At 43.7% G+C, this 24707-nt stretch overlaps 1 long non-coding RNA gene across 1 annotated transcript in view; it reads left to right on the top strand.

Moving 5' to 3' along the window:
- The first annotated feature begins 9085 nt into the window (after positions 1-9085).
- LOC138848502 (uncharacterized) overlaps positions 9086-24707 on the top strand; it is a 77674-nt gene continuing 62052 nt past the window's right edge. The window contains exon 1 of the long non-coding RNA XR_016230000.1: positions 9086-9187. This is a non-coding gene — a long non-coding RNA (uncharacterized LOC138848502). The remainder of the gene's footprint in view (positions 9188-24707) is intronic.

Here is a 24707-nt window from a genome sequence, read left to right as displayed (position 1 = left end):
GTTTGCAGCAGCTTAATGCACAGTAGCTAAGACATGGACTCAACCTAGATGTCCACCAACGGATGACTAGACAAAGATGTGGTATATTAGCTACAAGAAGAAAGAAACACTGATGTTTGCAACAAAGTGGGAGAAACTGGAGACCATTATGTGAAGTGAAATAAGCCAGACCCAAAAAGAAAAATATCATGTTTCTCTCATTTGTGGTAGCTTAGATATATATAGCTATCTATCTATATATATAGATACATCTCTATATAGACATATATAGAGATACATCTCTATATAGACATAGATATATATGTTTATATATATATATCTATATAGATATATATCTGTACATAGATATGTATCTATATCTTAAAGACATATGTAGAGATATATCTCTATAGATATATATAGATAGATAGATATAGATATAGAGAGAAAATAAAAATGATGTGGATGTCAGATCATTCGGTATATATGGTTGTAAGTGTTGCTTCATTGAATCATGCCCTGTGAGTAATACACTCGTTTCACACTTTGAGAAAAGAATTGGAGGGGGATAGTGAGGACTCCTGGGGTGCTAGCAGTGCCTTGTTCTTAACTTGCGCGCTGGTTATGAGCGTGATCAGATGACAAAATCTCCTTGATCTGTACATTGAAGTGCATTTCTAGGTGTATATAGTGTATTTTAAGAGAATTTTTTAAAGTTGGCTCTAAAACAGTATGTTATGCCACTCCAGCATCTCATGTTTACCATGTCTCCTACATTGACTGATTAGCCTGTAGCATCCAGATCTCTGTAAGTACTTTACGGTGTTTGCACAGAGGCCGTAACCAGATGTCACGTTTCTCAGAATGTATTCCCAACATTAAGCTATGCATGGCTGTACTTTTATTTGATCTCTCCCTTATTTTATGTTATTTTTATCATATATTTTACTTATATATATATATATATATATAAACTACAAGCTCCACAATATATTTTTATTTTGCCTAGTCTATTTCTTTGGTCAATTTTCTTTTAAAGTGACTGAAAATGAGGAAACAATACTTTGATGCTTGTATGTACTCTGATTATTTATTTATTTATTTATTTGACAGGCAGAGTGGACAGTGAGAGAGAGAGACAGAGAGAAAGGTCTTGCTTTGCCGTTGGTTCATCCTCCAATGGCTGCCACGGCCTGCGCGCTGTGGCTGGCGCATCGCGCTGATCCGATGGCAGGAGCCAGGTACTTATCCTGGTCTCCCATGGGGTGCAGGGCCCAAGTACTTGGGCCATCCTCCACTGCACTCCCTGGCCACAGCAGAGAGCTGGCCTGGAAGAGGGGCAACCCGGACAGAATCTGGCGCCCCAACCGGGACTAGAACCTGGTGTGCTGGCGCCGCAGGCCGAGGATTAGCCTATTGAACTGGCCTGTACTCTGATAATACCATTTATATCCTTTGTTTCTTTGCATGGATCAACATTTTCATTTTATCTATGGAATTTCCTTCGACTCTTATTTTTTTTAAGTGTTAATTAATTTACTTGAAAGGCAGAGCCACAGAGAGACTCACACATAGAGACTCAGAGAGCGCTAGCTGCTGGTTCACTCCCCGAATGTCCACCACAGCCAGGGCTGGGACAGGCTGAAGCGTCTGGGGCTTCCACGAGGGTGGCAGAGATTCAGATTCTTGAGCCATCGCCTGCTTCTTCCTGGAGTGCAGATGAGAGGGCAGCTGTCTCTGACGTGGACTGGGCATCCAACATGGGATGCAGGTGTCCCGAGCAGCAGATCAGTTGCTGCACAACGCCTGCCCCATCTGTGCCTTTAATGCAAACCTTCTGGCAATGGATTATCTTTTATTTTTCATAAAATATTTTTATTTTGCCTTTATTTGTAAAATGTATTTGAGCTAAGTATAGAAATTTACATTTTTTTCTTTCAGTACTTTCAAATTGTCACTCTCTTGCCTTCTGGTTCGCATAATTTATGATAAGAAGTCTACTGGAACCTCCACCTCTCCATACATGTTATTCATCTATTTCAATAGATATTTTATATATTAATCCTAATTGTTTTTTTTTTAATTTATTTAATGAATATAAGTTTCCAAAGTACGAATAATGGATTACAATGGCTTCCCCCCCATACCGTCCCTCCCACCCACAACCCTCCCCTTTCCCACTCCCTCTCCCCTTCCATTCACATCAAGATTCATTTTCGATTATCTTAATATACAGAAGATCAGCTTAGTATACATTAAGTAAGGATTTCAACAGTTTGCTCCCACACAGAAACATAAAGTGAAAAATAATAGATGATTTTTTTTTAATGATGATGAAATCAGATCAGACCTATTGTCATGTTTAATCCCAGTGAGAGTCAAGTTGGGAGTTGATAGTTTTTTTTTCTTTTTCTTTTTTTTTTTTTTTTACAGAGGATCAGTTTAGTATGCATTAAGTAAAGATTTCAACAGTTTGCACCCCCATAGAAACACAAAGTGAAATATACTGTTTGAGTACTCGTTATAGCATTAAATTTCAATGCACAGCACATTAAGGACAGAGATCCTACATGAGGAGTAAGTGCACAGTGACTCCTGTTGTTGACTTTACCAATTGACACTCCTGTCTATGGCATCAGTAATCTCCCTATGCTCCAGTCATGAGTTTCCAAGGCTATGGAAGCCCTCTGAGTTCTCCGATTCTTATCTTGTTTAGACAAGGTCATAGTCAAAGTGGAGGTTCTCTCCTCCCTTCAGAGAGAGGTACCTCCTTCTTTGAAGACCTGTTCTTTCCACTGAGATCTCACTCACAGAGATCTTTTGCCAGAGTGTCTTGGCTTTCCATGCCTGAAATACTCTCATGGGCTTTTCAGCCAGATCCGAATGCCTTTAGGGCTGATTCTGAGGCCAGAGTGCTATTTAGGACATCTGCCATTCTATGAGTCTGCTGAGTATCTCACTTCCCATGTTGGATCACTCTCCCCTTTATTTATTCTATCGGTTAGTGTTAGCAGGTCCTAGACTTGCTTATGTGCTCCCTTTGACTCTTAGTCCTTTCATTATGATCAATTGTGAACTGAAATTGATCACTTGGAATAGTGAGATGGCATTGGTACATGCCACCTTGATGGGATTAAATTGGAGTACCCTGGTATGTTTCTAACTCTACCATTTGGGGCAAGTCAGCTTGAGCATGTCCCAAATTATACATCTCTTCCCTCTCTTATTCCCACTTTTATGTTTAACAGGGATCACATTTCAGTTAAATTTCAACACTTAAGAATAACTGTGAATTAATTACAGAATTAAACCAGTCATATTAAGTAGAACAGACAAAGAAACTACTAAGAGGGATAATGTATTAAGTTGTTCATTAACAGTCAGGGCTATGCTGATCAAGTCACCGTTTCCCATAGTGTCCATTCCACTTCAACAGGTTTCCTTTTTGGTGTTCAGTCAGTTGTCACCAATCAGGGAGAACATATGGTATTTGTCCCTTTGGGACTGGCTTATTTCACTCAGCATGATGTGTTCCAGATTCCTCCATCTTGTTGCAAATGACTGGATTTCGTTGTTTCTTACTGCGGTATAGTATTCTAAAGAGTACATATCCCATAATTTCTTTATCCAGTCTACAGTTGATGGGCATTTAGGTTGGTTCCAGGTCTTAGCTATTGTGAATTGTGCTGCAATAAACATTAGGCTGCAGACTGCTTTTTTGTTTGCCAATTTAAATTCCTTTGGGTAAATTCCAAGGAGTGGGATGGCTGGGTCGAACGGTAGGGTTATCTTCAGGTTCCTGAGGGATCTCCAGACTGACTTCCATAGTGGCTTGACCAGCTTGCATTCCCACCAACAGTGGGTTAGTGTCCCTTTTTCCCCACATCCTCGCCAGCATCTGTTGTTGGTGGATTTCTGAATGTGAGCCATTCTAACCGGGGTGAGGTGGAACCTCAATGTGGTTTTGATTTGCATTTCCCTGATTGCTAATGACCTTGAACATTTTTTCATGTGCCTGTTGGCCATTTGGATTTCCTCTTTTGAAAAATGTCTATTGAGGTCCTTGGCCCATCTCCTAATTGGGTTGTTGGTTTTGTTTTTGTGGAGTTTCTTTATCTCCTTGTAGATTCTGGTTATTAACCCTTTATCTGTTGCATAGTTTGCAAATATTTTTTCCCATTCTGTCGGTTGTCTCTTCACTCTCCTGACTGTTTCTTTTGCAGTACAGAAACTTCTCAATTTGATGCAATCCCAATAGTTAATTTTGGCTTTGACTGCCTGTGCCTCCCGGGTCTTTTCCAGAAACTCTTTGCCTGTGCCAATATCTTGAAGGGTTTCTCCAATGTTCTCTAGTAACTTGATGGTGTCAGGTCGTAGATTTAGGTCTTTAATCCATGTTGAGTGGATTTTTGTGTAAGGTGTAAGGTAGGGGTCTTGCTTCATGATTCTGCATGTGGAAATCCAATTTTCCCAGCACCATTTATTGAATAGACTGTCCTTGCTCCAGGAATTAGTTTTAGATCCTTGATCGAATATAAGTTGGCTGTAGATGTTTGGGTTGATTTCTGGTATTTCAATTCTGTTCCATTGGTCTATCCATCTGTTTCTGTACCAGTACCATGCTGTTTTGATTACAACTGCCCTGTAGTATGTCCTGAAATCTGGTATTGTGATGCCTCCGGCTTTGTTTTTGTTGTACAAGATTGCTTTAGCTATTCGAGGTCTCTTGTGCCTCCATATAAATTTCAGCACCAATTTTTCCAGATCTGAGAAGAAGGTCTTCGGTATCTTGATTGGTATTGCATTGAATCTGTAAATTGCTTTTGGGAGAATGGACATTTTGATGATATTGATTCTTCCAATCCATGAGCATGGAAGATTTTTCCATTTCTTGGTATCCTCTTCTATTTCTTTCTTTAAGGTTTTGTAATTTTCATCGTAGAGATCTTTAACGTCCTTGGTTAAGTTTATTCCAAGGTATTTGATTGTTTTTGTAGCTATTGTGAATGGGATTGATCTTAGAAGTTCTTCCTCAGCCATGGCATTGTCTGTGTATACAAAGGCTGTTGATTTTTGTGCATTGATTTTATACCCCGCTACTTTGCCAAAATCTTCTATGAGTTCCAATAGTCTCTTAGTAGAGTTCTTTGGGTCCCCTAAATAAACAATCATATCATCTGCAAAGAGGGATAGTTTGAGTTCTTCCTTCCCAATTTGTATCCCTTTAATTTCTTTTTCTTGCCTAATAGCTCTGGCTAGAACTTCCAGAACTATATTGAATAGCAGTGGTGAGAGTGGGCATCCCTGTCTGGTACCAGATCTCAGTGGAAATGCTTCCAACTTTTTCCCATTCAATAGGATGTTGGCTCTGGGTTTATCATAGATTGCTTTGATTGTATTGAGGAATGTTCCTTCCAAACCCAGTTTGCTTAGAGTTTTCATCATGAACGGGTGTTGTATTTTATCAAATGCTTTCTCTGCGTCTATTGAAATAATCATATGGTTTTTCTTCTGCAGTCTGTTAATGTGGTGTATCACATTGATTGTTTTGCACACATTAAACCATCCCTGCATACCAGGGATAAATCCCACTTGGTCTTGGTGGATGATCTTTCTGATGTGTTGTTGCATTCTATTGGTGAGAATTTTATTGAGGATTTTTGCATCTATGTTCATCAGGGATATTGGTCTGTAATTCTCTTTCAGTGCTGCATCTTTTTCCAGCTTAGGAATTAAGGTGATGCTGGCTTCATAGAAAATATTTGGGAGGACTCCCTCTTTTTCAATTGTTCTGAATAGTTTGAGAAGAATTGGAGTCAGTTCTTCTTTAAATGTCTGGTAGAATTCAGCAGTGAATCCATCTGGTCCTGGGCTTTTCTTTGTTGGGAGGGCCTTTATTACTGTTTCAATTTCTGTCTCAGTTATGGGTCTGTTTAGGTTTTCTATGTCTTCCTGGTTCAATTTAGGTAGGTTGCATGTGTCCAGGAATCTATCCATTTCTGATAGGTTTCCCTGTTTGCTGGCATATAAGTCCTTGTAGTAATTTCTGATGATTCTTTTTATTTCTGTGGTGTCTGTTGTTACATTTCCTTTTTCATCTCTGATTTTATGGATTTGGGTCTTTTCTCTTCTTTTTTTAGTTAGTTGGGCCAATGGGGTGTCAATTTTGTTTATTTTTTCAAAAAACCAGCTCCTCGTTTGGCTGATTTTTTGTAATGTTTTTTTTTGATTCAGTCCTGTTGATTTCTTCTCTGATTTTAATTATTTCTCTTCTCCTACTAGATTTGGGTCTGGTTTGCTGTAGGTTTTCTAAATCCTTGAGGTGAATTGAAAGCTCATCTATTTGGTGCCTTTCCAATTTCTTGATGTAGGCACCTATTGATATAAACTTTCCTCTTAACACTGCTTTTGCTGCGTCCCATAAGTTTTGGTATGTTGTGCTGTTATCCTCATTTACTTCCAGAAAGTTTTTGATTTCTCTTTTGATTTCTTCTATGACCCATTGTTCATTCAGGAGCATGTTGTTCAATCTCCATGTGTTTGCATATGCTCTAGGGATTCCTGAGTTGTTCAATAGATATTTTATATATTAATCCTAATTGTTTTTAAATTCTTGCCTGAAAGTGCTAACATCAAGGCCATCCCTAGATCTTGTTCTATTGATTAGTGGTTGCTTTATCATGTTATTTTGTTTGTCTCATTATTTTTGATTGACATCTGGACATTACATGTAGAAGAATATTGGAATCTGAGGTAGATGTGTGAGTATTTATGTCCTGAAATGGACATGATTGTCCTTATCTCATACTATTAGTGTGGGGGCTTGAGTTATTGTCAGTAGATATGCTGAGCTTAGGTCTTTTTTTTTTAAAAGTTTATTTATTTGATAGGCAGAGTTAGAGTAAGAGACTCTCTCTCTCTCTCTCTCTCTCTCTCTCTATATATATATATATATATATCTCCATTGGTTTGTTCTCCAAATGGCAACAGCAGCATGTGGGCCAGGCTGAATCCAGGAGCCTGGAACTCCATCCAGGTCTCTCAGGTCGGTGGCATGAACCCAAGCACTTGGGCCATCCTCTGCTGCTTTCCCAGGCACATTAGCAGGGAGCTGGATTGGAAGTGGAGCAGCTGGGACTTAACTGGCACTCCACTATGGGATGCCAGCGTCCCAAGCAGCCACAGAGCCAGCCCCTCCAAGGCTTTCTTACTCTAGGATAAGAACACATTTTCTTACTTTCTTTGTGAGAAGCAGGTATCTTTGCCATAGCTCTGACAGTGGGAAGTTTTTCTACCTTTCTCCCAGGAGCTCTAGACTCTGGTTTGAGATGAAGGAAGAGTCAGGCAAGGGGGGGAGGTTTGGGCTTGTACCGCAGCAGTAGCAGATATTAAGACCAGAATATTGGCACCACCGCTGGGCTCACGCAAGCTTCACGTCCTGCTGCCCACGGCGTTTCTCAGAGTACTACTAAAGGCCACGGGAGAGAGCTGGTGAGTGGCTGTGGGTTCTACTGTGGACAGGGTTCTGGGGATTCCTCTCTGACCTGTTAGCACCTGTTGGACAGTTGAGCATTTATTCACATTTAGCTATTTTTCTTTCTTTTTAAAATGCTTATTTATTTGTGTTTATTTGACAGGCAGGGAGACAGAAAGAGGTGAGGAGACAGGGAATGGTGTGTGTGTGTGTGTGTGTGTGTGTGTGTGTATGAGAGAGAAAGAGAGAGAGGGAGAGAGAGAGACCCTTCCTCATTCCTAAAATGCCCCCAAATAGCCAGGACTGGGTCAGGCTGAAACTGGGGGTCAGGAACTCAGACTGAGTCTCCCATATGGGTGGCAGCGACCCAAGAACTTCAACCATCACCTACTGCCTCCCAGATGGCACATTAGCTGGAATCAGAAGTAGATCTGGGATTCATACCCAGACACTGATATGGGATGCAGGTATCACAAGTGGCAGCTTAACCATTGTGGCAAATGCCTGCCCTTGTTTTTCTTTTTTACCGACTTTGACGGAAGCTGCCTTTTTTTGTGTCTCCATCTATCTTTAGAGGCATTTATTACTTGTTGAAATTTACTTCTATTTGGTTGCTTTGTGTTCTCAGCTCTCTGATGCGCCTAAGAAAAGTTACAGTTTTTTTTTTCATTGTTAGAGTGAGATCAACGTTCCCTTGTGGACTTCTATATCCTAAGTAGGAGTGAGACTTGAGGGGAGTTTAGTAAAGGAAATAGTTATAGGAATGCAGATGGTACATAAGAAAACCATAGGGATAATGCAAAATCCTGACCAGTATTAGTTGGGCAGTATTACCTCCGGTTAGGGCTTGAATTGTGTCTTTCAAAAGGATAGATTGAAGCTGTAACCCCCAGTTCCTATGAAGGTGATCTTATTTGCAAGGAGAATCTTTGCAGATGTAAGTTGAGGCCATTAGAGTGGGCCCTAATCCAATATGACTGGCATTCTTATGAGAGAGGGGAGACACAGAGATACAGGGAAAAGACCATGTGATGATAAAAGCAGATACAGGTATGATGCATCTATAATCCAAGGAATGCCAAGGGTTACCAGCAGCCACCAGGAGCTAGGAAGGCACAGGGAAGGATCCTCACTTAGACCCCTCGGGAAGCATAGCCCTTCCAGCACCTTGATTCCAAACTTCTAGTCTCCAGGACAGCGAGAGAAATTAATGATTAAGAATCTTTAAAATGATTTTGTGTTTATTGGAGAGGCAGAGAAAGGGAGGTGTTCCATGCACTTGTGTACTCCCTAAATGCCTGCAATGACTGGGAGAGGGCCAGGGTCAGGGCTGGAGCTGGGAGCCAGGAGCGCAGCCCAGGTCTACAGTGGGGGTTGGCAGGAACCCAAGTACTTGAACTATCCCCGCTGCCTTGCAGGGACCGCACTGGCAGTAAGCTGGAGTCGGGAGCAAGAGCCAGGAATCCAACCAGGGAACTCCAGTGTGAGACATGAGCTTCTTATCACTCGACTAAATTCCCGCTTCATTTTTGTTGTTTTGAACAGTGTAATTTGTTACAGCAGCCCTGGGGAAGTAACACACCCTGCTGGGCCTGAAGAGGTGGAGGGAGGAAGAGGGAAAGAGCTGCGGAGCTCTACTCTGAGGGTGACACTGACACAGGAGGGAGTCCAAGGAATAAGCACCCGACCTCTCCAACTGCAGTGCACAGGACAAGGGTCAGCTGAGTGGTCCATGTAAGTTGGCTTCCCGGGACACAGAGCAGAGTGGAGAAGGCCGGGTGGGAGGGGAGAGGAGCCAGGACGTGAAAGCCAGACCGGCTGGGTCTTACAGAACTGAGCGCTGAACCCTGTAGGTTTCTTGTACGTGGCACAGAGTCATTGGAAAGGTTGCAGAATTAGTACATGTGTGGTTTCGTCTTGCCTCTGCACTGACTCACTGGGGCCTAGGATTCTTTAGTTAACCTTTTGGATACGCTTTCTTCATCTATAGGCACAGGATAAACTAAATGACCTCTGTGGTGTTCCCTCGGCTCCGTAGCAAGCATACAGGAATGAGTAATCATAGTCAGACAAAAAAGAGCGAAAACAAGTTTTCTAAGGTTCATAATTTGAAATCTTTGTGATTTGAAGCCAAGTTCAGTGAAGAAAGCTGCCGTCGCTGTTGATAACAGCTGCACCTTTACTGACTGGCTGTTAAGATTAAACAAATATTTCATTTTCAAGTCGACAGTGTCTTTTGAATGTGGTACTTTTGTGAAAACATTTTTACTTAGAGGTCAGATTTCTTGTGTATGTGTTTGTAGTCTAGTGGTCCATCTAAGGGAAACGTTGAATTTCTTGCTAGCGCCACTCGCTTTTGTCAAGGAACCTGCTATTAGTTTTTTACAGTTCTTTTCTTTGAGGTGCTGTTTCAGGATACAGATGGAGAAGGCAGCGATAAAGACACACACACACACACACACACACACACGGTAACAGAGTGAGAGTGAAAGAGAGGGAACGTTTCTGTTTTTGGCCTTATGCATTCTCTAGTAACTAAAGAGTCAAAAGGTTGCTTATTGGTCGTCTTCTGGCCTTTGAAATCGGAGGTGTTCTCCCACATGGGCTACAGAATTCTTGGTATGGTGATGCCCTTGGGGGCTCCAGATGCTAGGGCTGTCTTTGAGCAGAGGCAAAGGCTAATGACCCGGTAACGTTACACATCACAGACAAACCAGATGGAATCGGTTTTCCGACTTCCTGTTGTCTGCAAGGTGAGATTTTTCCTTGTGTGTGAGGCCCAGCTGAATTCATACCTCACTCAGAAAGGCTCCTCTCATCACACAGATCTACTGTCTTCCTTTTCCTTCTGCTATCAAAACATCCTCCATAACAATGGCTCCCAGAGGGTCCTCTGGGGTCAGCACATTTCTCAAGGCAGAAGCACTTCCAATATGGTGGCATGGAGAAGGACACACTTACTTAGGGACGAACAAAACCGTCGCAGTCCTGATAGCCACACACTCACAAGGATCTCTGACTGTGCCGTCGGTGTGCATTGGAACAGGATGTAAACTGGACAACCGAGTGGTCAGAGATGCCCTTGAAGAAAGCAGTGGGGCAAGAGATGTTGGCATTGGCACAGGGCGGGGGAAAAGTAAGAATAGGGAAACAAAAGAGAACAAGGGAGCATTAGTTTGTACAAGTTCACTTTCCTTAACAGAGTCTACCTCTTAGGCACTTGGGAGTGGATCAGTGAGTTGCAGACGAGGTAAATATGAACCAGTGACTATGGAAGGAGACATTGAGGCAAAAAGCAGCACAAGGTTCAAAGATCAACTGGCCCCAGTAGGGAGAGAGGGTGTCCATCAGGGAGGGCTTTGTGCTTACTTCCAAAAAGTGATGCATTTGCAATGTCAGGGGCCGGGAAGAAAGACCTGAGTAACCGAAAGATCTGTTGATGGAATTCTGTTTTAATGTACTTTTCCTTTTGTAACTGTATGCCTATTAAAAAGTTATTCTGGGCCGGCGCCGCGGCTCACTAGGCTAATCCTCCGCCTTGCGGCGCCGGCACACAGGGTTCTAGTCCCGGTTGGGGCGCTGGATTCTGTCCCGGTTGCCTCTCTTCCAGGTCAGCTCTCTGCTGTGGCCTGGGAGTGCAGTGGAGGATGGCCCAAGTGCTTGGGCCCTGCACCCCATGGGAGACCAGGAGAAGTACCTGGCTCCTGCCATCGGATCAGCGTGATGCACCGGCCACAGCGCGCCGGCCGCGGTGGCCACGGGGGTGGGGTGGGGGTGTGAACCAACAGCAAAGGAAGACCATTCTCTCTGTCTTCTTTCCTACTGTCCACTCTGCCTGTCAAAAAAAAAAAAAAAAAAAAAAGTTATTCTGCCACAGAGGCCCAGAACACAAAAGGGTTAAGAATTCTTGATGTAAGAAGGTAACAAGGCACCCAGATGACTGATGTCAGTGCCATGCCAGCAGGTAAACCGAGGGCTGAGCCAGCAAGGTGCACACACTACCGGGTCCTCATGTAGGCAAAGTCAAGAGCTGGTCAAGGTTGAGGTGGCCACGAAACATCAGTGTGCTGCACAGCCCTGACACATTCAGTGTGTGATTGATACAGAGCACACAATTTTTGATGTTTGAACTTAGCATGGCTTCCTGGTAAGAGTGACTGTTGCACCTGGCAAAGCTTGATACCTACTTCCTTCCTTATGCTAAAATTAATTCCAGAAGGACAAAGTGTTTAAGTAAAAATATGGATCTATAAAGATACTAAAATAAACCTTTCATAAGTTTAAAAAAAGAGCATGGCTCTTTTAAGCATCATATAAAATTTAAAACCATAGAGAAAAGGATAAACAGATTTGCCGCCACAAAAAATGCAAAATTATACTTGAAAAAAAAAACTGCAAGAAAACTCAAAAGATAGCCTGAAAAAAGAATAATGGCAACACTTGTAAAAGAAGGACTCATTTTCTGTAATAGCCAAAGCGATCCTAAAAACAGAAAAGACTAAAAATTCAGAGAAAAAGGAGCATAAGACATAGAGGGAGATTATGTTAAAAAATGAATCTTTGTTACAAACAAGTGAAAAGACACACGTGCTCACTTAGGATGAAAGAAACAAAATAAATGAACATATTAGCATTCACTCCCATGGATTGGCAAAGATTAAAAAGTCTGATAATCCTTTCAGTTGGCTAAGACATATGCAAACACAAATCCTTGTACACTGTTGTTCCTGGGAGAACAAATTGGGATGGTGTTGGAAGATGAATTTGGCAATATCTATAAAAATTTAAACATTCAGTTCCTTTGACTTACCATTTCTACTTTTGTGAATTTATTTTGTAGAAAGATTCACATACATTTGCAAAGTGTTGTGCACAGGCAGTTCCTTGCTGCTTTCTGATAATAGAAGTAAACATGGGGATGCTATGAAGTAGCCTAAATGTCCAACCAAAGGTTGGCAGTGTGCATTCACTAAGGTTCATTCATTCAATGACTGGTGGCTAGTGCAATGAGGTAGATAGAGATGTGTTATATGGGAAGCTGAACGAGGTCCACTTGTTGTCATGCAGCAAGTTAAGCCATTGCTTGCAATGTTGACATCCCATATCAGAGAGCCAATTCGAGTCTTGGCTGCTTGAGGTCAGCTCCAGCTCCCTGCCAACACGCCTGGGAAAGAAGTGGAAAGTAGCCCAGTGTTTGGGCCCCCTGCCACCCATATAGGAGACCTGGATGGAGTTTCAGGCTCCTGGCTTTGGCCTGGCCCAGATCTGGTCACTGAGAGCATTTGGAGAGTGAACCAGTAGATGGAAGATGCCTCTTTCTCTCTCTCTGCCTTTAACATAAATAAATAAGCCTTTTTAAAAAGCTGAAAATAAGTACATATAGAGTGACCCTATTTGTGTTAAAACCATTCCAAGTAGTCACAGTACATAGGACATTGTCAGGGGTGCCCATGGTGGTGCAGAATGGGAGGGCAGGATGGGAGTGGGTAGAAGGTAGGAGAAGCCTGGAGATTTGTGGAATCTCCCCACCCACTCCTACTTTGTATCTTTCTCTACTGTCTGAAGTGTTCATTCAAATGTATAAAATATTTTAAAAAGTAAAAAATATTTTGAAACACATTCACAAATATTCTACAAAAAGAAAATACTCAACAAGAAAAAAATGAAAGCTTGCCTCTCATGTTAGATTCTCTCATTGTATGGTGTTGAGTGGATCAGGAGGGACATAAGGTTGGTGGACATAAGGAGAAACGTAAGGTTGGTGGTTCTGGGAATGCCCTTAGACCAAGCAGCCTCACTCTTGTGTTTTTGGAAAAGCAATGGCAGGTGCTCAAGAGAGCAGGCTCTTGATGCTGGTGAGCGATATTGATGGAATCGCTGTGATTTATGGGCTCTGTCACCTGGACAAATTGCTTCACTTTTCTGAGTCTTGTAACACGGAGAGAAGTAATAGAGGTTACCTAAATAATGCACATAAAACAGACAGCAAAGTATATCTGTGCTATTCAGATTAATTCTGTGGAGACAAGAATCTGTTGCATGTTTTCAAGTTTTCCATGTTTTCTAGTAGCATCATATTTGCAGCCCACATAGTCCAGTGAGGTAGGCGAGGAAAGTGTTGTTCTTCTTGTTTTACAGGTAAATCTGGATTACAGAAAAGGGCTTGTTATACAGGTGATTTTAGGGCCACCATTGTGGTCTCCTAACCCCTATGAGAGTAGATCAAAAAGTCTGTGAAAAAATAGAATGAAAACATGATGCACATTTCTGATGATCCTATTTATTTATTTATGTATGTATTTTGAAAGAGTTACAGGCAGAGAGGAAGAGACAGAGAGGGATGATCTTCCATCTACTGGTTCACTCCACAGATGACTGCAATGGCTATTCCAGGATCCTATTGCTGTACACTTGTATTTAAGATTCTTTCTTTTCTTTTTTTTTTATTTTTAAGATGTATTTATTTAATTGAAAGTCAGAGTTACACAGAGAGAAGGAGAGGCAGAGTGTCGCTCCCCGTCTTCGTGGAGGAACGACACAGGACCCTGCGCTGTTCTTTCGTCTGCTCGGCCCTCCCCGGGTTTGCTGCTGGTTCTTCCCGGGTTGGCTACCGTCCCTTCCACCTCCGTGGAAGGGCGGTTCCCCCTGGCCACTTTCCCCACTTCCGCGGGGGAGCGGCACACCGCCGGCCGGCTCTCTCGGGGGCCGCACAGGTGTTCCTTCAGGTAGATGTTCCTCTTAGATGTTCCTGGTGCATGTTGTCTCTCTCCTCCTTTATAGTCCTCTTCCGCCAATCCCAACTCTGCTACCCACACGCTGAGTACGCTGCTCTCCTCCAATCAGGAGCAGGATCAGCTCCTGCAGCTCAGTCAATCAAATTGGCGAGAGGCAGCTGTGTAGAAGTTTACTCCTCTCCCGGTGCCATATTGTGGGAAAGCAGATGCATAGAATAAGTCTTAATTCCAGTAACTTAGTCTAGTCCGAGTTGCTCCCAGTTGCTCCCCACACAGAGAGAGAGAGAGAGAGGTCATCCATCCGCTGGTTCTCCCCAGATGGCCACAATGACTGGAGCTGAGCCGATCTGAAGCCAGGAGCCAGGAGCTTCTTCTGGGTCTCCCATGCGGGTGCGGGGGCCCAAGGACTTGGGCCATCTTGGTGGGATGGTCTACTCCAGGAGTCCTGGCCTGTTTCACAATGCTTTGTGCATTTTGGAAACCAGGTGCTGTGATTTGGATGCTGAGTACCTCCCCAAAGCTCTCTATATTAAAGGCCTAGGGTTTCACTCTTGGGAGGTGGGGAACCGTTATGAGGTGGAGCCTAGTGGGAGGTACTCCATTCACAGGGAACTTGCTCTTGGAAAGAAGTTCTCATGCAGTGTCTTGAGTTCTCACAAGAAGGCTATTATGGACACCTGAGTTTGGCCAGGGTGACACTCTTTCTGCTTTGTGGCTGACTGCGATTCTTTCTCTTCATGGGCCCTGCCATCCACCATATTGTATTGTATCTTTGTGTCTTTATCCAAGCACCATGCCCTTTGGACTTGCATTCTCCAAAAAGCATGAATCTCTCTTTTCCTTCACAAGTAGCCCGTTTCAGGTATTTTGGTGTAGTAACAAAAAGCTAGTACACTAGGAAAATAAATATATTAAAGAAAAAACACATAGGCGGGGCTGGTGTTGTGGTGCAGTGAGTTGAGCTGTTACTTACAACGTTCACATCCTGTGGTGGAATGCCTGGTTTAGTCCTGAAGCCTCTGCTTCTGATCCAGGTTCCTGCTAACGTGCCTGGGAAGGCAGTAAATGGTGTGCTTCTGCTGCTCATGTGGGAGACCTGGATGGACTTCTGGGCTCCTGGCCTCAGCGTGGACCAGATCTGCCTGTTGGCAGGCATTTGAGGAGACCAGTGTATGGAAGATTTCTCTCTCTCTCTGCCTTTCAATTAAATAAATCTTTTTTTTTTTTTTTAAAGGTAGGCATTTCCATCTTTGATGTAGGTTGCCATTCTGTGACTTTCCTAAATAGATTGTTTCCATCTGGATGCAGGGATGTTTGACTCGACTGTGTTTGTGTTGCGTGGCAGATTCTGAGTCCCGCACACACGGCGTTCTACACTCAGAGATGTTTCTGTGGTTCGAGGACTTAGACCAATTTTGGAGCAAGGGAAGCATAAGAGACCTTAAAATTAGCTTTCTAGAGACAGGAGTGCATCTGAAGAGTGACAGATGGAAATGAAGACAAGCTCAGTGGGTTTTATGATGGTGATAATATTTGCATTACAAAAGGAAAGAAGGAGTAAGAATCTCGAGGTGTATTAGGTTTTAATAAGAATCTTTGGGACAGACCTACCTGAATCCTTCTGAGTCAGGAGCTCAAGTGAAGCACACGCCTATTTTGTTAGCAAAAGGGAAGGAAAAAAGGCTGAATTAGCTTCTCATTCCACCCAGGCCCCTCTCAAGCAGTTTTTGTCAAGCATCTGCAAGTTGACATAACGTTGGTCCATTCAATCTGGTTCTAAATTGTTCTGTTAAATGCCAGACAACTTTTGTCACAGAAGCTGTCCCCCCTCCTTCAGAATGATTGTCTGTAATTAAGGAGGAAACCAGCAAATAATGATAGGGTTCTCTTTTGCCTTTCTAATGGCTTTCTTATTAAGCATGTCTGAAAAAGCTACTGAGATGTTGATTTTGCACGTAACCGAAAGAAGTCGGCTATTATATAATTACTTCTTTTTAAAAAACTACAAAGGGAAATGTGTCAGAAATGCTTTCAATGGGATAAAGACGCCATGAAGCACAAAGGAAAAAAAAAATTCTTCTCCAACAAAAAGAGCAGTGAATAAATTAGTCATTAAAGAGACATCTTGCTAACTCCACTGAAGTGCCAATGTCCATCACCCATGGGGTGATCTTTGAGATATGATGGCGGGAGGAAGGGGAGGACCGGAAGTGGGGAGGGAGGGTGGAAGAGAGCAGTAGGGCTGCGGGTGGTACAGGGGCATCCGAGCCTTTTAATGGTGAAGAGAATCTGCATGTCTATTTCTGTATTGGAGGAGACCGAAGTGGTTGCAGGTGGCGACTTGATGCAGGCCCCTGTGATGCAGTCCCCGTTGGGAAGTGCTAAGGGCCATGGTCTTGACCGCCAGCTTGTTACTGTGCTGGGTGCCTGAGGGAACGTGATAAATACCCGGGATGATGGGCTCTCTTGTCATTCTGCTGCTTTCTTTCCCTTGTACCTCCCTCTACACAGACTCGAGGAAGAGACTATTAATATAATTGCCTGTTAAAGTTGCTCAATGAAAGGTGGCCAATATTAGCAAGAATAAGATTTTTCTAGTTTTGTAGAAGTGAAGTTTGTGAAATGGAGAGGCGTGCTGTATTAGCCAGGTTTTCATCGCTGTTAGAGATACAGGAAGCAGGCTAACTTTATTTTTAAAAAGAGGTTTATTTAGCCCACGCTTCTAGAGGTTCAAGGGTTTGTGTCTGGTGATGCCTTCTTGCTGACAGTCTCCACGCAGCACAGTAGCTCACATGGCCAGGAGGCAGTCGTACCTGTGTGTATGCTGTGTCTGTGTCTCTCCTTCTACAGCCTCTAGGACTCCATCATGAGGCTCTATCCTTATGACCTTGTCTAATTGCAATCGCTTCCCAAAGTCCTGGTTCTAAGCAAACACCATAGCTGGATGTGTTCTGCCCTCTTAATATCTCACAGTGGGGTTTAATCTTCAACCCATGAAGCCTTGGAGGACATTCAAACCACACCCAGATTGTAGTACCCAGAGGCCAATGTCACATATTATAAATGGCTGGAGGTCCATTTCTAAATTCTGCTACAGTTTCCTCTCTGGTGATCTGAGCTCCTCTTATTTAAATCTCCTTTCTTCTGAACCTTGTTATGAGCATGGCTCCAGGCTAAGATAGAATTAATAATGAAGAGCATCGTGCTAACGCACGGTAAATGCCCGTTCCCTCTACAGCAGGCCTGTCTGGTTCTTGGAGTCCATTTGTTGTTTTACTCTTACAGGAGCTGCTCCTCCTTGAAGGTGACTTGGAGGCAAGCTTGGAATGGTCTCAGGAAGTGACAGTGTGTGATCAGCAATGGTCTTGAAACGTCTTGTTGGTATCTTAGATCGCATTGTAGTGGAAAGTCTGAAGTGGGAGATGTGGGTTATAATCCTGGAACAAGGTATCCAGCTCTCTCAAATCCCAACTTCTGAGATGAGAGAGAGTACATTTTTTTTTTAAAATATTTGATACTTCTTAGAGTTAAAAGTAGTTTACATGGGTGTGTATTTGGTACAGCAGTTCGAATACCACTTGGGATGCCTGCATCTCATATCAGAGTGCTTCAATTTGAGCCCTGGTTCCACTCCCAATTCTAGCTTCCTGCTAATGCCCACCCTGGGAGGCAGCGATGACAGCTCAAATAGCAGGGGCTCTGCCACCCACTGGGAGACTTGGATTGAGTTCTGGACTCTTGGCTTTAACCTGGCCTAGCTGTTGTGGGTATCTGGGGAGTGAGCCAGTGAGTGGAAGATTTCTCTCTGTCTCTCTCTACTTTCCAAATACATAAAAATGAGTGAATTAAAAACATTAAAAATCAATTATGAAAAGTAACTTACATGAATTGACCATTAATAATGCACTAAAAGGGTATTAGAACAAGGAGAATATTTGGAGGTCACCAGACGCCCTAGTATCCAACTTCTTCCTGTGCAGTGAAGTCTCTTCTCTGCAACATCCCTGATGATGATCACCCAGCATTCACTCCAGTGTTCCTAGGACAGGGAACACTTCCCTTTTATAACAAGCGAATCATCCCAAATTCCACTAATAACTGTATCAGATGGCAAGATGTTCATCTTTGTAGTGTCTGCTTATTGATCCAATACTCGCTGGTCCGGAGCCCCACGGTCAGACTCAATTTTGATGTGTCAGCTTGACTAGGACATCCTACTGAGAAACCTGGTTAAATACCAGTCAAGGTACTGGTGTGAAGGGATTTTTAGATGAAATTTGCATGTAAATCAGAAGATTCTGGGTAAAGCATATTACCCTTGATGATATGGGCTGGCCTTGTCCAGGCAATTGAAGGCCTTAGGAAAATATGGATTGAGATGCCTCCAGGAGTAGGAAATCCAGCCTGCAGAATTTCTTGCTACAGTGTCAGCCTTTCTGTGGGTTTCCAACCTGCTGGCCCACCCTGCAGATTTTTTTTTTAAATTTTTGACAGGCAGAGTGGACAGTGAGAGAGAGAGAGACAGAGAGAAAGGTCTTCCTTTGCCGTTGGTTCACCCTCCAATGGCCGCCGCGGCTGGCGCGCTGATCCGAAGGCAGGAGCCAGGTGCTTTTCCTGGTTTCCCATGCGGGTGCAGGGCCCAAGGACTTGGGCCATCCTCCACTGCACTCCCTGGCCACAGCAGAGAGTTGGCCTGGAAGAGGGGCAACCGGGACAGAATCCGGCGCCCCGACTGGGACTAGAACCCGGTGTGCCGGCACCGCAAGGCGGAGGATTAGCCTATTGAGCCACGGCGCCAGCCACCCTGCAGATTTTAGATTTGACAGCCTCCATGATTATGTGAGCAAGTACTTAAAATAAATCTGTCAGAAGTTACCCACCCACCCATCCATTCATACATCCACTCAGCCATTCATCTACTCATCTACTCATCCACCCATCCACCCATCTATCCATTCACCCATCCACCCATCTACCCATCTTTCATCTATTATTATTCTTATTGGTTCTTTTCTCTTGAAAACCCTAATAACCCACAGAGCAATATATCAGGCAAGGGAGTCTTCATATCCCCTTATGCTGAGTTGAGATGAGGTAGATGTTTTGCTGGAGCCTTTTCTAGGCAAAGCAGAGCAAACTTACTTTTATATTTAGAAGGGAAGGAGATACAATGCCAACAGATAAATGAGAAAATAATGCAAAGTGCTGAAAGTGTTAGCACAGAGCTTTGCATCTGCAAGATCCCCCTTTAATGAGAGCTGATGTGATTAATAAAGACATACCAGGCCAGGCCAGACAACCAGCCCCACCAGTGTCCTCCAATGTTGTAGAGCTTGTCGGGCTATCACAATATTTGCTTTCACGCTTGGGAGATAATTGGCACTTAGCTGTTATAGCAACAGAAGTAGGAAAAAAATATGCAGGGAATGGGGTAGGTCTGGTTTTCATCTGCTAGATCCGGCACATGCCCATGTGAATGAAAAATAACAGCCCCAGGATGGCTCTGCGCCTGGACATCTGTCGTCACCCTGTCTGGTAGCTGCAGTTTCTTCCGTAACCATGAATGAGGTGACTGAGGGGAAACTGGAAGATCCTTGCAGTGTGGGAGCCAAGGACAGCATCCCCCGAGGCCGCACTAAATTTGCCTGCAGCCTGGCTTTTTGTGTGGGAGCTCCCGGCTGAACCCAGTCCTGGGAATGGGAAATGCAGCTGTTTTTGCTCAAAGCTCCACGGTGGGCTCCTGCAGTCCCAGTTGTGTCTATAGCACCGGTATTTTGAGACGCTTCAGGAAAAAAAATGAAAATAGAGAACTCACAAGCCCACTGCCCAGCACAGCTATTTCTGTGTTTTTTATGTTATCATCCACCTGTCGACGTACTTTAGTATGATTACAATCAGTGCATGAATAGAATTTTGTGTTGTATATTTTTCCTCGCTTGAAATCCTCTGGTAAGTTCTTACATTGTTTCTCTTCATCAGTACTATTTTATAGCAGTGGAATGATTTCAGAATGGACGTACCGTGGTTAAGTTAGCCATCACTCATTGTGAAACATTCTCCACATTTGTTATAGAAACTCTACAATGGATATCTTTTTGTGTTTAGCTGTTTTCTTCTTCTAAATAACTTCCTTCAGCATTCCCAGACAATGAGTCAAAGAGATGCATTTTTATGCCTTGGTATAGATTGCTGTATTGTTCCTAAAAGGGCTTGTATTGGTATAAATTGCCAAGAGCGATTCACATGCGTCTCTTCTGCCAGAATGTCACCAGACTGGGTATTAATTGTGATGAATATGAAGTGATATGATAGTGTAGTTCTCATTAAAAAAATCTTTGTTATTATTGCTTATTTGAGAAGGAAAGAGAGAGAGAGAGAGAATGTTCCACTAGTTGTCTCCAAATGCCTGTACTGGGCAGGCTGCACTAGGCCAAAGCTAGAGGCTTCGTACTAAATCCGGGTCTCCCATGTGAATGGCAGGGCCGCAGCTACCTGAGTCACCATCATTGCTTTCCATGATGCACATGAGCAGGAAGCTGACATTTGGCAAGGAGCTGGGACTCGAACCCAGGCACTCCAATGTTGGATGTGGGTGTCCCAACTGGCTTTTTTTTTTTTTTTTTTTTTGACAGGCAGAGTTAGACAGTGAGAGAGAGAGACAGAGAGAAAGGTCTTCCTTCTGTTGGTTCACCCCTGAAATGGCAGCTACGGCTGGTGCGATGAGCTGATCCGAAGGCAGGAGCCAGGTGCTTCTCCTGGTCTCCCATGGGGTGCAGGGCCCAAGCACTTGGGCCATCCTCCACTGCACTCCCGGGCCACAGCAGAGAGCTGGCCTGGAAGAGGAGCAACCGGGACAGAATCCGGCGCCCCAACCGGGACTAGAACCCAGTGTGCCAGCAACGCAAGGCGGAGGATTAGCCTAGTGAGCCACGGCGCCGGCCCCAACTGGCATTTTAACTGCAAGGCCAATTGCCTTCTCCTTTTCATTTTTAAAAAATTAACAAAGATCATCATGTTCCATGTAATGTTTAACAATTACATTTTTCTGTGTGTATGATTTGTGTCTGTTGGGATATTGGTTCTTACAAATTAATTTGAACTACTTCTTTACAAATTAGTAAGAATTCATAGAAGCATTTATTATTTTATTTGTAGGTTTATTATTTTTGCATAAAGTTCATTATTTTTTACAGTAATGGGCTTTCCAGTCATCTCTATTCTTGTATTTAGAAAAACCCTTTAGGGGCTGGTGTTTGATCTAATGATTAAAATATCAGGATGTTTCAATCCTATATTGGAGTATCTGGGGTTTAATGCCTAGCTCTGGTTCCTATCTACAGCTTCCTACTAATGTGGGAGGCTGAAGGTGATGGTTCAAGCAGTGGCAATGGCTCAAATAGTTGAATCTCTGCTATCCACACTCGAGACCTGGGCTGCGTTTCTGGCTCCTGGCTTTGGCACAGTCCAGTTGTTTTGGACATTTGGGGAATGACCCAGTGAATGAGCACTCTCTTTTGATACATCTCAACTGACTGAATAAAAATTTTTAAAATTCCTTTATTCAATCCTATGCTATCTTATTTTTGTGTTCGATTTTTATGTGCAACTTGGACTTGATAGAATATTGCCTAATTTCTAAAAACATTTTGATATTCAAGGTTAGTTCTTGTTCAAAATGGTTTTGGCTATCCCAAATATAGTCAACCAACAAGAAAAAAATATTTGAAAATAAACTTTGGCTCATTTTATTATTCAGAATGTGCAAAATTGGTAGTTGAATTTCTTGCATGGATGTATGAGTCATTCCCATTTTATTTTTGTTAAAATTCTTGAATGGGTATAATGTCTTTCCTATGTGCTCCGTATATGCTATCTACCAGGGGAAAAATACCTTGTAAGGCAGTTTATGAACTGAGTTTGCTTGGTGTTGAGCCTTCTCCCCAGCCTGAATCTTTCTTAGCTCTTGTGTTATCCTGGCTGCTTTTGCCCTGGGTACTGTTTAGGAGAAGGCCTGTCAGTAGCCCTGAAGCAACCATTGGTTTAGGGCATATGTTAAAACCAGCTGGTCAGGCTGGCGCCGCGGCTCACTAGGCTAATCCTCAGCCTGCAGCGCCGGCACCCCGGGTTCTAGTCCCGGTCGGAGCGCCGGATTCTGTCCAAGTTTCTCCTCTTCCAGGCCAGCTCTCTGCTGTGGCCCGGGAGTGCAGTGGAGGATGGCCCAAGTGCTTGGGCCCTGCACCCCATGGGAGACCAGGAGGAAGCACCTGGCTCCTGGCTTCAGATCAGCGTGGTGCGCCAGCCACAGTGGCCATTGTGGGGTGAACCAACGGAAAAAGGAAGACCTTTCTCTCTGTCTCTCTCACTGTCCACTCTGCCTGTCAGAAAAAAAAACAAAAACAAAAACAAAAAACAGAAAACCCAAAAATAAACAAAAACCCAGCTGGTCTATGGCTTACCTGCCTCCCACATGGCAGCTACAAGGTTGGACAGGACTACTGTCCAGCTTGGTGGGCTTGCACATGGCTCTCCTGAGTCATGGTCAAGACCCTGCCATTGATGGCAAAGACTGTGGCTCATGTGCAGTGCCCTCCAGAATGGAAGATTGACAAACACTGTCTTATGTGTCTCCTCACAGCCGTTCTTTAGTATGAGGTGTGCACTCAGTTCTCGATAATCTGCGGCTCTTTTGTGGGTTAGTTTGCAGGCTGCCTTTGAATCCTACAGCAAGGCAGAGATGTGGCCCAGACTACTACTACTTCTAATAGGCAGACTAAAAGAGAAGAATAATTAATCAAATACCTGCCATCCAGATTTAGAAAATGTTGGTATTCAGCTGGTGCTGTGGCGCAGTGGGTTAACGCCCTGGCCTGAGGCACCGGCATCCCATATGGGTGACAGTTCGAGACCTGGCTGCTCCGCTTCCTGTCCAGCTCTCTGCTATGGCCTGGGAAAGCAGTAAAAGATGGCCCAAGTCCTTGGGTCCCTGCACCCACGTGGGAAGACCTGGAAGAAGCTCCTGGCTCCTGGCTCCTAGCTCCGGATTGGCACAGCTCTGGCCATTGCGGCCATCTGGAGAGTGAACCAGCGGATGGAAGACCTCTCTTTCTCTCTGCCTCTCCTCTCTGTATGTAACTCTTTCAAATAAAAAAAATAAATCTTTAAAAAAAGAAAATGTTGATATTCTTTATATTAGGTTTGGTAAAGAAAAAAGCTTGAGGAGTGAGCATTTAGCCGAGCCAAACATTGGAACGCCTGAGTTTGGTTCCTGGTCCTGGCTCCTGGCTCCAGCTTCCTGCCAGTTCAGACTCTGGGAGGCAGTGGTAAGGGCTTAAGTAATTTGGTTCCTGCCACACTAGTGGGAGACCTGGATTGTGGTCCCAGCTCCTGGTGTCAGCCTCAGCTCAGCCCCAGTTGTTACAGGCATGCAGAGAGAGAACCAGGAGAAGAGTACTCTGTCTCTTTCCTTCTCCAAAACAAAAGTCCTGATCTCTTACTGACTCTAGTTTCCCCACTGTTGCCATTTTCATTTCTACTTCATGTAGACTAACAACATGCATTTGCTGCTTGTTATTACAAAATACTAATGTTTCGGCATCTTTAGGCTTTGTGTACATGCATTGTAGAATCACGATCAGCCTTGGGTCCAGTGGTGTGGTGCGGCTTGTTAAGCTGGGCTTGAGAGGCCAGAATCCCACATCAGAGTGCTGGCTTGAGTCCTGGCTACTCTGCTTTCGATCCAGGTCCCTGCTAATGTGCCTGGGAAGGCAGTAGAAGAAGGCCCGAGCGCTTGGGCCCCTGCACCCATGTGAGAGACACAGATGGAGTTCCAGATTCCTCTCTTTAGCCTGGCCCAGCCCTGGTGTGTGCCATTTGGGAAATGCATCAGCAAGTAGGAGCTCTCTTTTTGTCTTTCCCTATCTCTGTCACTTTGCCTTTCAAATAAATACATAAATAAACCAATCTTAAAAAAGAAACATGACCCACCTTGAGGAACTTACAATGCATATAAAAACCAACCTGATTTCTTTAGAGTTCATTTCTGTATGCAAGAAAAGAAAGAGAAAAGGGGAGTACCTGAGAAGGCATGTGATGCGTTAAGAAAGAAATCCACTAAATTAATGTCATTAGAAACAGCTTGCCTTTGAGTGGAAAATATTCTAGACTACTGTTTCACAGAAGGCCTTGTCAGAAAACGCCATCCCTGATACCTCAATATACACAAATGTAGAAAACACACACACACACACACACACACACACACATACACCTCTGTTCATTTGTGTCTCTTCAGTGGAGTCTCCTGGGGGTGCTGTTGAGAACTGGGGTGGACAGTGCAGAGAAAGCAGCATTCTAGCTCTTGCTATAGGACATATCTTTCTATCTTTCTTTTATTTATTTGAAAGTCAGAGTTACACAGAGAGAGAAGAGTCAGAGAAAGAGAGGTCTTCCATTCGATGGTCTACTTCCCAGATGGCTGCAACAGCCAGAGCTGTGCCGATCCGAAGCCAGGAGCCAGGAGC

The sequence above is a fragment of the Oryctolagus cuniculus genome, chromosome 2 (genome assembly GCF_051225735.1).
Source record: "Oryctolagus cuniculus isolate XC-2025 breed Fujian yellow rabbit chromosome 2, ASM5122573v1, whole genome shotgun sequence".
In the NCBI taxonomy this organism is placed as follows: Eukaryota; Metazoa; Chordata; class Mammalia; order Lagomorpha; family Leporidae; genus Oryctolagus; species Oryctolagus cuniculus.
This window is presented reverse-complemented; position numbering and strand designations above follow the sequence as displayed.